At 33.0% G+C, this 13,596-nt stretch overlaps 1 long non-coding RNA gene across 1 annotated transcript; it reads right to left on the minus strand.

The window, feature by feature from the left end:
• Positions 1-1,779: 1,779 nt before the first annotated feature.
• LOC143202348 (uncharacterized) lies at positions 1,780-3,802 on the minus strand. The gene is made up of 3 exons (XR_013007126.1): positions 3,671-3,802; positions 3,525-3,609; positions 1,780-1,936 (listed from the first exon to the last, which is right to left on the minus strand). It is a non-coding gene; the product is annotated as an uncharacterized LOC143202348 (long non-coding RNA).
• Positions 3,803-13,596: the final 9,794 nt, after the last annotated feature.

Here is a 13,596-nt window from a genome sequence, read left to right on the forward strand (position 1 = left end):
TTCTTAACAATACCCTGAAAAAAGTTTGTCACGTTGATGTATCCTGGTGATGGAAAATAACTAAATAAGTCTTTAGTAGTAATTATTCATAATGCCGGTTTCGTTGGAGCGGTGGTCAAGCCGACAGGACGGTCCCCTAGTGTTGCTATAGTCACGGGTTGAAATCCTGCTGGGACATGAACGTACGTTATTATGTTTGTGATTGTAAGCTTAAGTGTCTTTAGGCCACGCCAGTTTCCAGGCTGAGTAAGACCGGATGTTTTCTGGGGTGGCTTCTAAGTTGGCCACTAGCCAGTCGGTAGGCTTAATGCCAAGAACCGTGGTTCAAAGACCACGTGAAACTGTAGGTCTAGTAGAGATAAACCTTCGTTGGTAAACAAAAGGAAACTTAAAATAATTTAAAAAATTATTCATAATATTAATTAATATTTATAATTTAAAATATTGACATTATACCATGTTCATTGACTGTATCCAGTAGAACAAAAGAATTTCCTACAAAGTGAAAGATAACCTCATATAGACAATTAACATTATGTATGATTACCAGAGTTAAAGTTTCTCCTTCTCTATACTATCAACAATCGTGTTGTGTTGTAGGTGTTTTTGGTACTGTATTATCCTGTACAAATATTTCGGTGTATTTGTAATTTCTCCGGCCTGATTGACATCCTTTATACTTTCAACAAATTACATGAAAAAGACTTATTTCTACAATTGCCTTTATTGTTAAATCAACAGATTTTTTTTAAAAAGGACTGTTAAATATTAGTTAGAAGTATGGTCTCCGAAAAAGAATCGATTTAAATATTTTAGACTGATAAATAAATTCATGACATGCTTCACTAACAAAAATAATAGATATAAAATTAATATAAATACAAGTAAATATCAACCACCTAAATATGAGCCTTCCATATTATAAAGGTTTTTGATGATTAATTAATTTATTTTTCTATTCACTACGAATATTTTTCAGCTGTAGCTTTAAAATGAACTACATTTTAACTTAAATCCATTACAAATTGTGTTGGATATTTTGTTATTTATTGAAAAAGTCTATATAGTTTTTCAAAAGTAACATTTAACTGATATCATAGAGAAATAGAGATTTAACTTCATAGGAAATTTTGGCGAAATGTTTCGCGACGTCCAACAAGTACATGTCGCTAGCTTCAAAATATTACTTGTTTTATTCGCTATGCTAAGATCCGCGACGGGATCTGATTGGTTCATTTCGTTCTACGGTTTGTTTATTTTAAACGCCATTTTTAATGTGACTATATAGAAAACAGTGTGGATTTTTATAAACGTATATATTATTAAACAATTATTATATAAAATAAGTATTATTTTATTTTATTAGTATATACATGTCGGTATTTGAAATGCATTCTCATTCTAGGAAGTGTTGTGTGACCTAATGCACAGTTAGTGAGAAAATGCATCATCGTTTTCCGCTAAAAGAGTTCCAGGCGATCTTTAAGAAATGAGTAGAAAATATTAAAAATCCTAAACTAGTTGGGTTAAAGATGAAACAAATTTATGAACGTTACCGTGTCAGATATTTTTGTGATACATTTAAATTTTCCTTTAAGTACTTTGGAACAATTTAGTGATAGCGAAAATAATACCACGAGCCCAGAATATGTACAAATGGAAGTGGATCAAAATCAAAATGATACAGAAGGTAAATTGAAGAAGTCAGTCACATTTCTTTTCATAAATGTTACCATTAATTTCTAAACTGTTTTACTTTATTTATAGTGCCTATTTTCATCGTTCCAGGCCCACAACCAGTGTATTCGAAGCATGTATCATCGACATTTGAACAAACTCCAGAAGGTAATGGTTTGTATTCATTCAACCAGTATCCACCTTTCTGCTCATTCTTACCGTTAAATTACTTGACTGTATAACTTCCGTCCAGACGTTCCTATAAAAGCAAACAAAGTTTTACGTTGTACCGTAGTATACATCTCAGGTTATTTAGTAAAACTTTTGAAAAAAGAAATTAAGTGTGACATACAATTATGAATAAATCAATAGACCCACAAATTGAGAATGATTCTATAGAGGCAAGACAATATCTCGTGCCCCAGACTACAACAAAATTGTTTTATTATACTGTCAGTAGATCTTTGATCTAAGTCTTACTCTATTCAGCGATTTTACCACGTAGATAATATACAAAATTTTTGTCAAATGTTTAAATAAAAAGTAAATTTAAACCCTTCAATTGTACATTTCATAATGATCTATTGGATAAAATATTAAAAGTACTAACAAGGTGTGCTATATACTTTTGAGTAAAACAGGTGAACAGAATATTAAGAGCGAAAGACTCAAAGTTTGCTTTCAGTATAAAGAACAAAAAGACAGAACTCAATAGATCTCACTCAGATCCCATTAAATTGATGGCACTAAATACATATGAAAAATTATAAAAATGGAAGAGATAATTTTGATTTGCAATGCATCAAAGTTTTTTGGTTACAGGTTTATATATATGTATATAATATTTATATTTTATAGATATTTTTATTATTTTATAGATTTGTTTTTATATTATATTTATATTTTTAGATAAATTTACATTATATATTTATATTTATTTATTTTTGCAGATTATATTTATATTTATTTATTTTGAAGTATAATATACATATTTAATTGAATTTTATTTAAAAATTATTTCAGAAAAAAAATTGTTTTTTTTATTTAAATTTCATTGGTCAATTAAGCGTGACCTCAAGGCTGTCACGTGCCAAACATTACTAATGAGCTAATCAAATGTCTTCACGGTAAAATATTTTTCTTACAGATGCCTATAATGGAGATTTAAATCGATTAGTCAAATTATTTCAATAGCCCATTAGGGCGCCCTCTGGATTTTGGGCAAAGCATAATTTTGCGCCAGAGTCCCCTATTGTGTTGCATCTCTATTACTCTATGACTGATATCACCAAAATATATGACGTGAACGTACACAATGTTGCATTATTGTCGCATAAACTTTGACTTTTATTTTATTTTGGCTTTGACACAATAACAAAATTACAACGTAAATAAAATAATAAAAGCAAAGTAATTTTATCAAATATAAAACAATTATTAAGCAACGTATGTGAAAGTAATGTATTTTATTTTAATTGATGAACATATTTACCTTATTACGTTTGGTTCTTGTTTCCTTCTCATGTCATTTTGATATGAGTATATTTCTCCTTATTTTCTTCTGTTACTACCTATGTACATTTTTGTGAAAATTCTACCAATTTCCTCCGTATCTTTTGAACAATTTCTAAAATCTTACAGTCAATTTCTTCTTCTGTGTTCTGTATTCTGATGGAATTAACTCCAACCGAAGTTTCAACAGTTTTTCATTATATATCATTCTCGACCAGCATGTCTTTTATAATAATTCTTTATCATCCCCATGCCTATTCATTATTAAATACTAAACCTGCAATGCTAGGAAGGAAAGCATAATATATGACCATTTTGCCATCTGATTTTCTGACCCACTGACAACATGAAATAGTTCTCCGTCAAAAACCTCCATATTTTTGAGTTTTATGAAAATAGATCCCAGATTAACAGTTTCCACTGAAATAATTGTATTAAAATATAATTTTATCAAAAACACAATATCGAAAAAAAAACGCACTTCTCTCTTTCATATATTTCATTTCGAATAGAGCAAATATCAAGGTAATCTAGATCCGTCACCCACTTCGCATAAAGGTTTTCTCTTTGACGAATCTAGCACTATATTGTTATTCACTTTTTTATATAATTTAGTTACAGTGCCCATACCAATTCAGTATTCAGTATAGCTGCAATACGCTAAAAATATTTCCAATAAAATCGCAGCAACTTTTAATAATATCAATACTTACGTCTCTAGCGCATTTTACCGGCAAGAGAGGGTCAAATTTTCTGATTCCTATTCATAGAAACTGATTAGAGACACAATGAGTTTGCTATTCTGACTTTTATTAGCATCTTCAATTAGAGTAATAGCAACGATTAAGCAGTGATTTAAATTTTATTAAAACAAGCAAACACACCAAAATAACTATTGCCGGTTTGGTATAACCTCTAATTATTATCATTTATATTTGAAGAATTTTGCTTTGTTACATATATTTGACAAGCATGCCAATTTTATAGACTGATTCGTTTATAAATTCGGACACATCAGACAGCACTGTATTTCCTAGCAACTAGAATAAAATGAGAAGGACAAAAAACGATCTCATTTTACAAACTGCAATAGGCAATACATTCGACGTTGTGATAACATTAGTTTACTGTTATTTTGGAAGGAGAAGAAATACATTTTATAACTCTTCTAAGAGGTAAATTATGTATGAACCGCGTAAAGAAAGAACATTTTATTTAGTTCAATATTATTTTATTTTAATTGAAATAAATGGAGACTTACTGAATCGACAGCTCAAACGTAACGTAAACACATTACTCATCAATTTACATCATCGGAGATTGCAGCGATTTGCACTGTATATGATCTCAATCCTAAAGAAACAGCGAAAGGATTGAATATAATCGTTTTCCCATCTAGGCAGACTACAGTTTTAATTATATCATCGCCTTTACTTGATGCTTTTAATGATATTCTGAATTATATTACTTTTACTGGTACTTTTTTTTGGTATCTACAAATTTCAATATCTCTAGCTGATTAACTGACCTACATATATGAGCAATTCGCTGTTGATGGCATTATACACCGAAATGCAAGCTTCTGGTCAAATTCAAGAAGGTTATGTAAGTTTACAGCAACGTAATTCTGACTTTGGTGGACTTGCACACTAAAGTGCGATGTTTCAGACTAAGAGTATTTATCAAAGCATGGATCATTTCTAATTCTAATATGTTATAGTTAGGAGCACCTATAAACCCTAAACTACCAATAACCTTAGGTGACCTTACAACTAAATATTCAATTGTTTTATCCGAAGTTCACTTAATTATGTTAAGGAATGTTTCGAGCAACTACGGACGGATTGCGGATCCGATATCCACCTGTATTCTTTTCTTGATAACTAAGTTGCTTTCAATTAATTGCTTTTGTGTAGTAATATCGCGTTAATGATGGAGTTCTGTTCATCACGCTCTCCAGAAAAACCACACATGCACGACTCTGAATATGAATAAGATGAAATACTTTAATGGAGACGCCACTTTATCTTTTTCGAAAAAGTGCAGTATAATGAACTTCTGTTGTAAGAAAACGCAAGCCTCAAGCAAGAGTCTTCGTAAAAATATATGTTTCAATGAGCCAAATCTAATTGACAAAATAACAAATAACTGTTGTTTGTTTTGGTTAATGAGAAAATTCAATAGAATTTCAAAGAGCAACATATATTTTTTCAATTTACATATATTTTCATATTAATTATTGTGAAAATTAAAAATTTGTCACTCTTCTTGCATTAAGGGAATATCATTTTCATATATTATAGTTTATGTAGAGAGAAAAAACTAACATATGCCTATACACCAGGTTGGGTATAGAATAACAGATGTACTTGAAAAAAACATGAAGATAAAAGCGTATGTTCTGCTATATTGTTAGATATAGCGCAAACCTTTTATAAAGTGTGACATGACAACATTTTTCATATGATGTAGAAAATGTAATAGGAACAACTATTTAAATCTTACATTACAGCCATAATGTTTAGAGTTACAAAAGTAAGGCAATCTACAATAAAAGAAGCTCAAACAAGTCAACCATAAGGAAGTATATTTAAGTCATTTATTTACCTATTCTATACATGTAATATACCACAAATATCACGATGGCTACATTTACTGATCATAGTAATTCTAGCTGTCGGAGACAATAGCGAAGAAGCCACGCGAAAATTACAACGGGCAAGTTATAATATAAATAATTGACGGCTTGGTGGCGCAGTGGTAAAGGCGATGGGACGGTCCTCCTACTGTTGCGATAGCCGCGGGTTCGAATCCTGCTGGGGCATGGTCGTAAATTTATGTTTGTGATTGTTTAAAATTGGTGAATGCCCTAGGCAAGAGTGTGAAATCCGACAAGGAAAATGATCCCATTCACGCCAGTAACCAGGCTGGGTAAGACCGGATATTTTCTGGGATGATTTCTAAAGTTGGTCACTCGCGCCAATCGGTAGGTTTAATGCTGAGGACCGTGGATCGGAGCCCATGTTAAACTTTAGGCCCAGTCCAGATAAACCCATAGTTGGTAAAAGGAGACTTTTAAAATGTATTAAAAAAATATAAATAACTGAATCCAATTCTGAAAAATAAAAATTTACGAAAGTAAATCTGTAAATCGGTTCACGTATAATCACACTGCACCATTAACAATACGCAATACTATGATTTATCAAAGTAACAAGTTTAAGCATTTCGGAATAAATTTTAATGCAAGACTTCAATGAGCAGAACATGTAGGTGCGCCCAGATATTACAGGATTTATTGCTTACATCGCGGCATTCAGACACTGATTGTCGCTCCAGGAATTCAAGAGAATTGCAAGAAGACAGAGTTCATTCTCATGTCAATGTGGAAATAATATAACTCTTGGATAATACCAGAACAGAACACAGACTAAAAAGAATCAAATCATTTGATCTTGTGTAGTGTGGTGTAGTGAGTTGCATTTAATAGAAAAACAGCAGCGTTAATATATAAACGTTATTACACGAGAGACTAAAATAGAGAGACTCTTACATATTTACCTAGATTTAAGTTATTCTAAAAGCAATAGAATATATTGTAGATTAGTCGCATGGCACTAATAACAATGTAATACATAAATAGTAAAAAAAATGTTTCAAAGATAAACATTTCAGTAGTTGCCATTTCAAATTATATTGTTGGGGTAATGAAATTCTTTTCATATCTGTATTTAGATTAAATAGTGTATTATGAATTTTGTTAACTAACATGTAAAAATTTTTTAATTATATTTTTAAATTCGGGCTGATGCACAAAACTTTGTTTAACGCGAATTTAAATATTTGTACTCTAATTGATATTTATTTGCGTACCAATATATTCAATAAATAATTAAAATAAGACTAATAAATCGAAGAACATAACATTTTAAATATTCCTTCAGTCAATGTTAATTTACGATTCTTTAGCAGTTATCTATTACGTTAAATTCTTCGGAACACAGAACATTCAAGGTAGTCATATACAAATTTAGAAAAATACGATTTTTATACATACAAATTAAAACAGAATGAAGGACAACTTTATGCATAAAACATTTCCCAATTAAACGTATGAGTGGAATATATTCTCAGTATTTAGTTTGATTGATTAAAATGAACTGGTTGATTTATATGGCCAAATATTTTCAAGAGTTACTTCAATTTAGTACAAATTTTGATTTTTCTAGTTTGTGTAAAACATCAATGTAAAACACCAGTGATCAAAAAATGGTGGAACGCAGAAATTAATATAATATTTGTGTATTATACCTAAGATTACCCCTATATATTTATATTAAGAGCTTGGGATTTTGACCCGATTGCTACTATTACATTGGTTCTTATTAATTTAGTTATGTCAGCTTTCTGCCTGTCTTCTGTATTCAAAAAACAATTTGAAATAATTAGGGACGTCGAATAACAACGTCGAATTATCTTTTGATAGTCTGAAACAAATGGGGTTCTCAATAATTTGTATTCAAGTGGGGAAATTTAAATGGGACGAAACAAATTTGAAAAATTTAATTATCTATTTTATTTCAGAAATATTACATCTTTATTACAGTATTAATCATTATTTTCGAGAAAAATTTTACAAAATATAAGTAAGTTTCAATTGAAAAAGTTTAACGTGGTAAGGGGATTGAGACAAGGCGATTTGTTGGCAACAAATGTTTGTTTTTGCTAGAGTATTTATTAGGAAAACTGTTAATGAATAATGATACAATAAGCAGCTAAGAAATAGAAATCGTGATATATCATAAGTAGTGTAAGTGAAACTGAACAAAAAATTGGATATTTAAAAGAAAAATTAAAAAATCCACAAATGGACAAAATGCACATTAGAGTAAAAGAAGTTATCTAGAAGAACTAAATTAAAAATATAAAAATTGGGTTGTGGAAAATTAACGAATAGAGAAAGAAGAGAAGCGAAGAAATGAATTCGAAAGAAAAAGGAGGAGATCTGACTCAAATGACTAACCAACATTCACAACTGTCAATAACCATCAACAACGTGGAAAAAGCTCAAATGTTGAAGCAAAGATATACAGCAGGAAGAACAAAGAGCGGGCAGTACCCAAATGGGCTACTAGAGTGGGATATAAGGAGAGTTAGAATCAGGATCTGGGTTTGAACTTCAAGAAATCGAACGAAGTGGAGAATATGCAATCAAGGCATCTACCAATTTGGTAGGTAGGATTAACTATATTAATCCTAATTCAGTCTTAAGTTATTCAGGTTAAAACTGAAATTACTCTTAAAATAAATGAAACAACAGGTGCTTTTATTCAAATTTATTTTCATAAATCATGTAGCACTATATACAAACTTATATACAAATATTAGATCGATTTTGATTATATTATGTGTATTTATGTGGATTCGATTAGATTATTGTATTATAGTATGCGTTGCAAAAACCTGTTAAGGTTTATTTTTGCATCATTTTCCCATAAATAAAATATTCTAAAATTCTATGAAAGCATTCCTGTTTCTAACATGAACAAAAGCTAATCAAATGTTCCAACATTTTCCTTTTTTGAACAACTTTTGTTGTCTGTAATCTATTTTTATTTTGTGCATATTTTTAAATATTAATATCTTATCTAAAAACCCAAATAAAAATTAAATAATATAAATAATAATAAAAATTGTATTCTTTTAAAATCAATGTGAGGAAATTTCATTAAAACTCTTCAAGGCTTATATTTACACCATTTAAATCCCATGTTTTCTAACATTTCGTGAAGATATGTTCTACATCCCTCAAAGATCTGAATATTTCTATGTTTTCTGTGGATCTCTTCCAGAGTTATAGTTTCCTCTGAAATAATTCTATTAAATTATGTTTATATTGAAAAAAACTACTCACTGTTTTTATACATTTCATAAAGTTGACCTCTGATAGAGCTAAAATCAAGGTGATTTTGATTCGTCACCCGCTTCGTATGATGACGGTTTCTTTATGGTGAATCCAAGATTATATTGTTGTTTCATTTTTGAAACATTTAGTCACAGCGCAGCTTCAACACGCTACAGAATATTTCTGATAATAACCACAGTAACTTAGTATTTAACAGTAGCAATACTTACCTCTATAAAGCATTTTACTGGCAAGATGTGGCAAATATGATAAGGAAAACGCCAAAACAGCAGCCAAACATATCACTAATGTTTTGAAGAATTTTGCAGGAATTTTTCAAACGTTTAACTTTTATAGGCTGTTTCGATTACATGTTGAAATGTCTCATACATCATTGCATCTATTTTTAACTAGAACAAAATGAGAAGGAATATATTGTCTGATCTTAAAACCAATTTACAAATTGTAATAAGCAACACATTAAATATCTTGACGGCCTGAATTCACTGTTATTTTGAATAGACTATAGGTTTAAAATGTATGTTAAAATGTATAAAGTATGTTAACGTTTAGTCATTCTATAATTTCTGTTTGTTAAATGTTTGATACTTAATAAATTCTCCAAAAAATAGTTTGACAATTAGGATAATAGGCAAAACTTGAAAGGTATTTTAGAATATTACATGTTATTGGCCATAATTATTTCATACAGTTAATTATGATGGAATTAAAAATCTAATGAATTTTCCATATTAGTTCAGAAGTATATCTGTTTTTTCTTTGTGTGAATTTCCCTGGTCGAAATATTGTCAGTTTGGCCGTATTTTGATTAGAATAATCTGATTAATTCATTGTGATGTTATAACGAGTTGAAAAAATTGTGTGGATAAACATGTAGAATAACTGGAAGTAACTATAATATAATTTAGTAAATTTTACGAATTTAAAGCTAGCCTATCCCCCAGGGGGCTGTGACTGCGAGGTGACAACCAAGGTTGACAAGTCGCGGCCATAGTACGGGTGTGACGATCCCGGGGCCCCAGTTGTGTGTCGTCTAATAGCGTTCCCTAGGTGTTCTATGTCTTTCTCATAAACTATGGATTTACATAATTTGGAGAACAAAATTACGGTGCAGGGATTCGGAACCCCAGTACCGGTCGAGGCCGTGGGTGGTCGCGCAGGCCCCGCTCGACCGTTAGCCCTCGATTGCGCAGCACTCCCGGGATGCAGGTAACAACTACTGGCACCCAAAATAATGGTATAAAGAGGCCCAGGAAAGAGAATGAATTACAGAATAGGCATACGCAAGATGAATACGACAAATATTTTATCATATCATCCGAGGGTAATCTACTGACAAATTTGTCGCCATTTATTATACATAAGTACAGTCAGTTAAAAAACTTAGAAATGGAACAATACTAGTTGCAGTGTCAAATTTTAGATAGTCATAGAGAGTGCTGAAGCTAAATAAATTTCACAGTATACAGGTAACAGTTGCTCCACATAATACACTAAATTTCTGCAAAGGAGTTATATCGATCAGGGAGCTATCTGTGTGTACAGACGAGGAGATACTGGAGAATTTAGCATCGCAGAGAGTAACATCGGTAAAGCGCATAGTCTCGAAGAAAAATGGAGAGATCTTTGCAACCAATAAGTACATCCTAACAATTAGAAAGGATCACATCCCTGAAATAATCAAGGCAGGTTACCTAAGTCTGATAGTTAGACAATATATCCCAAACCCCATGAGATGTTATCGATGCTAGAGATTCGGTCACATGTCCATGAATTGCACATATGCTCCTACCTGTCCCTCTTGTGCGAGAAACACACATGGGGAAGTAGAATACTCCCTTCCGCCCCACTGTGTTAACTGTGGACAGGAGCACTCCCCGAGATACAGGGATGCCCTGCATTCAAGGAGGAACTTTTAATACAGAAAGTAAAAAGTCATGAAAAGGTGTCATTCTTCGTGGCTAGGAATTTAGCTAGACAGTAGTTGAATAATACTCAAATGAATTTTGCCAACGCTGTTAAAAAAACTTATGTCAGCACCGCGACTCAATGCAACATAGATAAACAAGAAATGAGGGCAACATTCAGATCGACAACATCCACTTCCACACGGGAGGCTTCTTCAATTACGAAGAAAACCTCGGTTTCAACAAGAGGGCTACAGGCCCCTCCACATTCACACCGAAAATATTCCCCAGCTCGGGTTGCTTCGGGTGGGGGGATCGATCCCTTTCCCGCCATCCTCCTACCCTCCATCCCCATTCATCCCGATCTCAGTCCCAGAGAAGGGGAGAAGCTCCTTCAGGTCTGCCCAATAAGAGTAAAGAGAGGCAGACCGTTTCCGAAAATTATCGGAATTCAATGCCTGGCTCCTCGCGTAGGTCATCACCACCAAGCAAGAGAAACAAAAGTGGTCACTCTACACCGTACCAAATTAAGCTCAAAGTATAGATCAGGCAGTGATGTGGAAATAGAAACCTCTACATAATAATAAAACTGACCATCATAGTGCAATGGTATATTAATGACCTTAAAAGATAACAGGAAGAGCTTCGTCTTGTCATGGGACTTTATAAGCCGTCGATTATGCTCCTACAGGAAACTAACTTATCACCTACAGACTCTTTTCAACTGCGAGGCTATAAGATAATAAGAAAAGACAGGACAAATAGTGAACGTTCATCTGGGGGAGTAGCTATTTTAATCTGCACAGAAATACACGAAGAAAAGATTGACATAATAACAGAGCTTGAAGCAGTAGCTGTCAGAGCATATTTATCTGGCAGCCATGTCTCACTGTGTAGTTTATATCTGTCTCCCTCCGCAAGCATTGAAGAAACAAGTATAGAAGCTCTTGTCTCAAAATTGCCAAATCCCAAACTCATTAGGGGGGATCTCAATTCCCATGCGCCTGAATGGGGCTCATCTAAATATAATCAAAGTGGTCGATGGATTGTTGAAGTCATTAATGACAATAATCTGTGCATTATGAATGACGGATTACCTACATTCCTATCTGCTTTATCGGGCACATTGTCACACTTGAACTTAAGCCTGTGCTCTTCCTCATTGGCTGGACAGACGAAATGGACAACTGTGACTGATATGCATGACAGCGACCACTTTCCCACTTTGGTTGAACTCACTGACACACCTGGCATATTACCTACAGCGACTGGACTTAATATTAGAGGTATTGATTGGGACCAATATAGAACGTTGATTGAAACCAATCCAATCACAAAAAATATAGACACAATCGTAAAAGAATTCACCGATTCTATTATCAATGCAGCTAGAAGATCTACTCCTATTAACACCACGAAAATAAACAAATTACCGGACCATGGTGGAATAAAGACTGTGCTAGGGTAATAAAAGATAGGAAAAGGGCCCTTAACAAATTCAAATTAAACCCAAAATCCGAACTCTTTCAAAATTGCAAAAGAATAAATGCAATTGCGAGACTATTCGGAAGAACTATTCGGCAAGCAAAATTAAGCTCTTGGAGGAAATTTACAAGTAGTCTTACCCCGCAAACCTCATCACATACTATATGGAGGAAAGTATGCATACTAAAAGGCATCCCACAATCTAAAATACCAGTGATGGTTGATGGAAGTCGACTTATTGAAGACCCCTGAAATGACTGAAATATTTGCAGCACACTATCATTCCGTATTAAACAAACATAAGGAGGAAAAGATGAACAGCAATTATGGAGTAAGCAAAAATGCACACGATTTTTTGAATATTCCATTCATAATTGAAGAGCTTAATAAGGCTATGAGTAAGGACAGAAACACATCTTCCGGACTAGATAACGTTTGTCGTGGATGCAGTCGCTATTAGTCCCTATATATAAACCAGGTGCATTCAGTATCCAGCTACAGGCCTATCGCGTTAACCAGTCACCTATGTAAAGTACTTGAGCGCATGGTCTGTCATAGGTTGATATATGTGATTGAAAAGCAGATACTACTAAATAATCGTCAGAAAGACTTCATTAGAGGATACTCTACACCTGATCACTTGATCGGGTTTCAGGAGGACCTTTGTGATGCCTTTAATACGGGGCAGCATCTGACTACAAACTTTCTTGACTTAGAAAAGGCCTTTGACTCCATCAATATCGATAGCATCCTGAATCAACTATCTAATTGGGAAATAGTGGTCAGAATGTTCGACTTCATTGCATCCTTCTTGACTAACAGAAGCTTCCGGGTCAGCGTTAATGGAGTAAAATCTACAACATATCACCAAACCAACGCTGTACCTGTATCAGCTCATTACTATTCATAATTGCTATGAACTCCATTAACAAAGTTATTCCCACTTATATCAACGCCCGAATCTATGCAGATGATGTGGTTATCTACCACAAACATACTAACAATAAGTACAGCCAATCCCTATTACAGAATTGCCTTGTTCAACTGCCTGCGTGGGCCGGACGGAATGTGTTGAAGTTCTCATTAGTG

Source organism: Rhynchophorus ferrugineus, unplaced genomic scaffold (assembly GCF_030347505.1).
Source record: "Rhynchophorus ferrugineus isolate W39M unplaced genomic scaffold, kcgeb_rfMv2 rfM9, whole genome shotgun sequence".
In the NCBI taxonomy this organism is placed as follows: Eukaryota; Metazoa; Arthropoda; class Insecta; order Coleoptera; family Curculionidae; genus Rhynchophorus; species Rhynchophorus ferrugineus.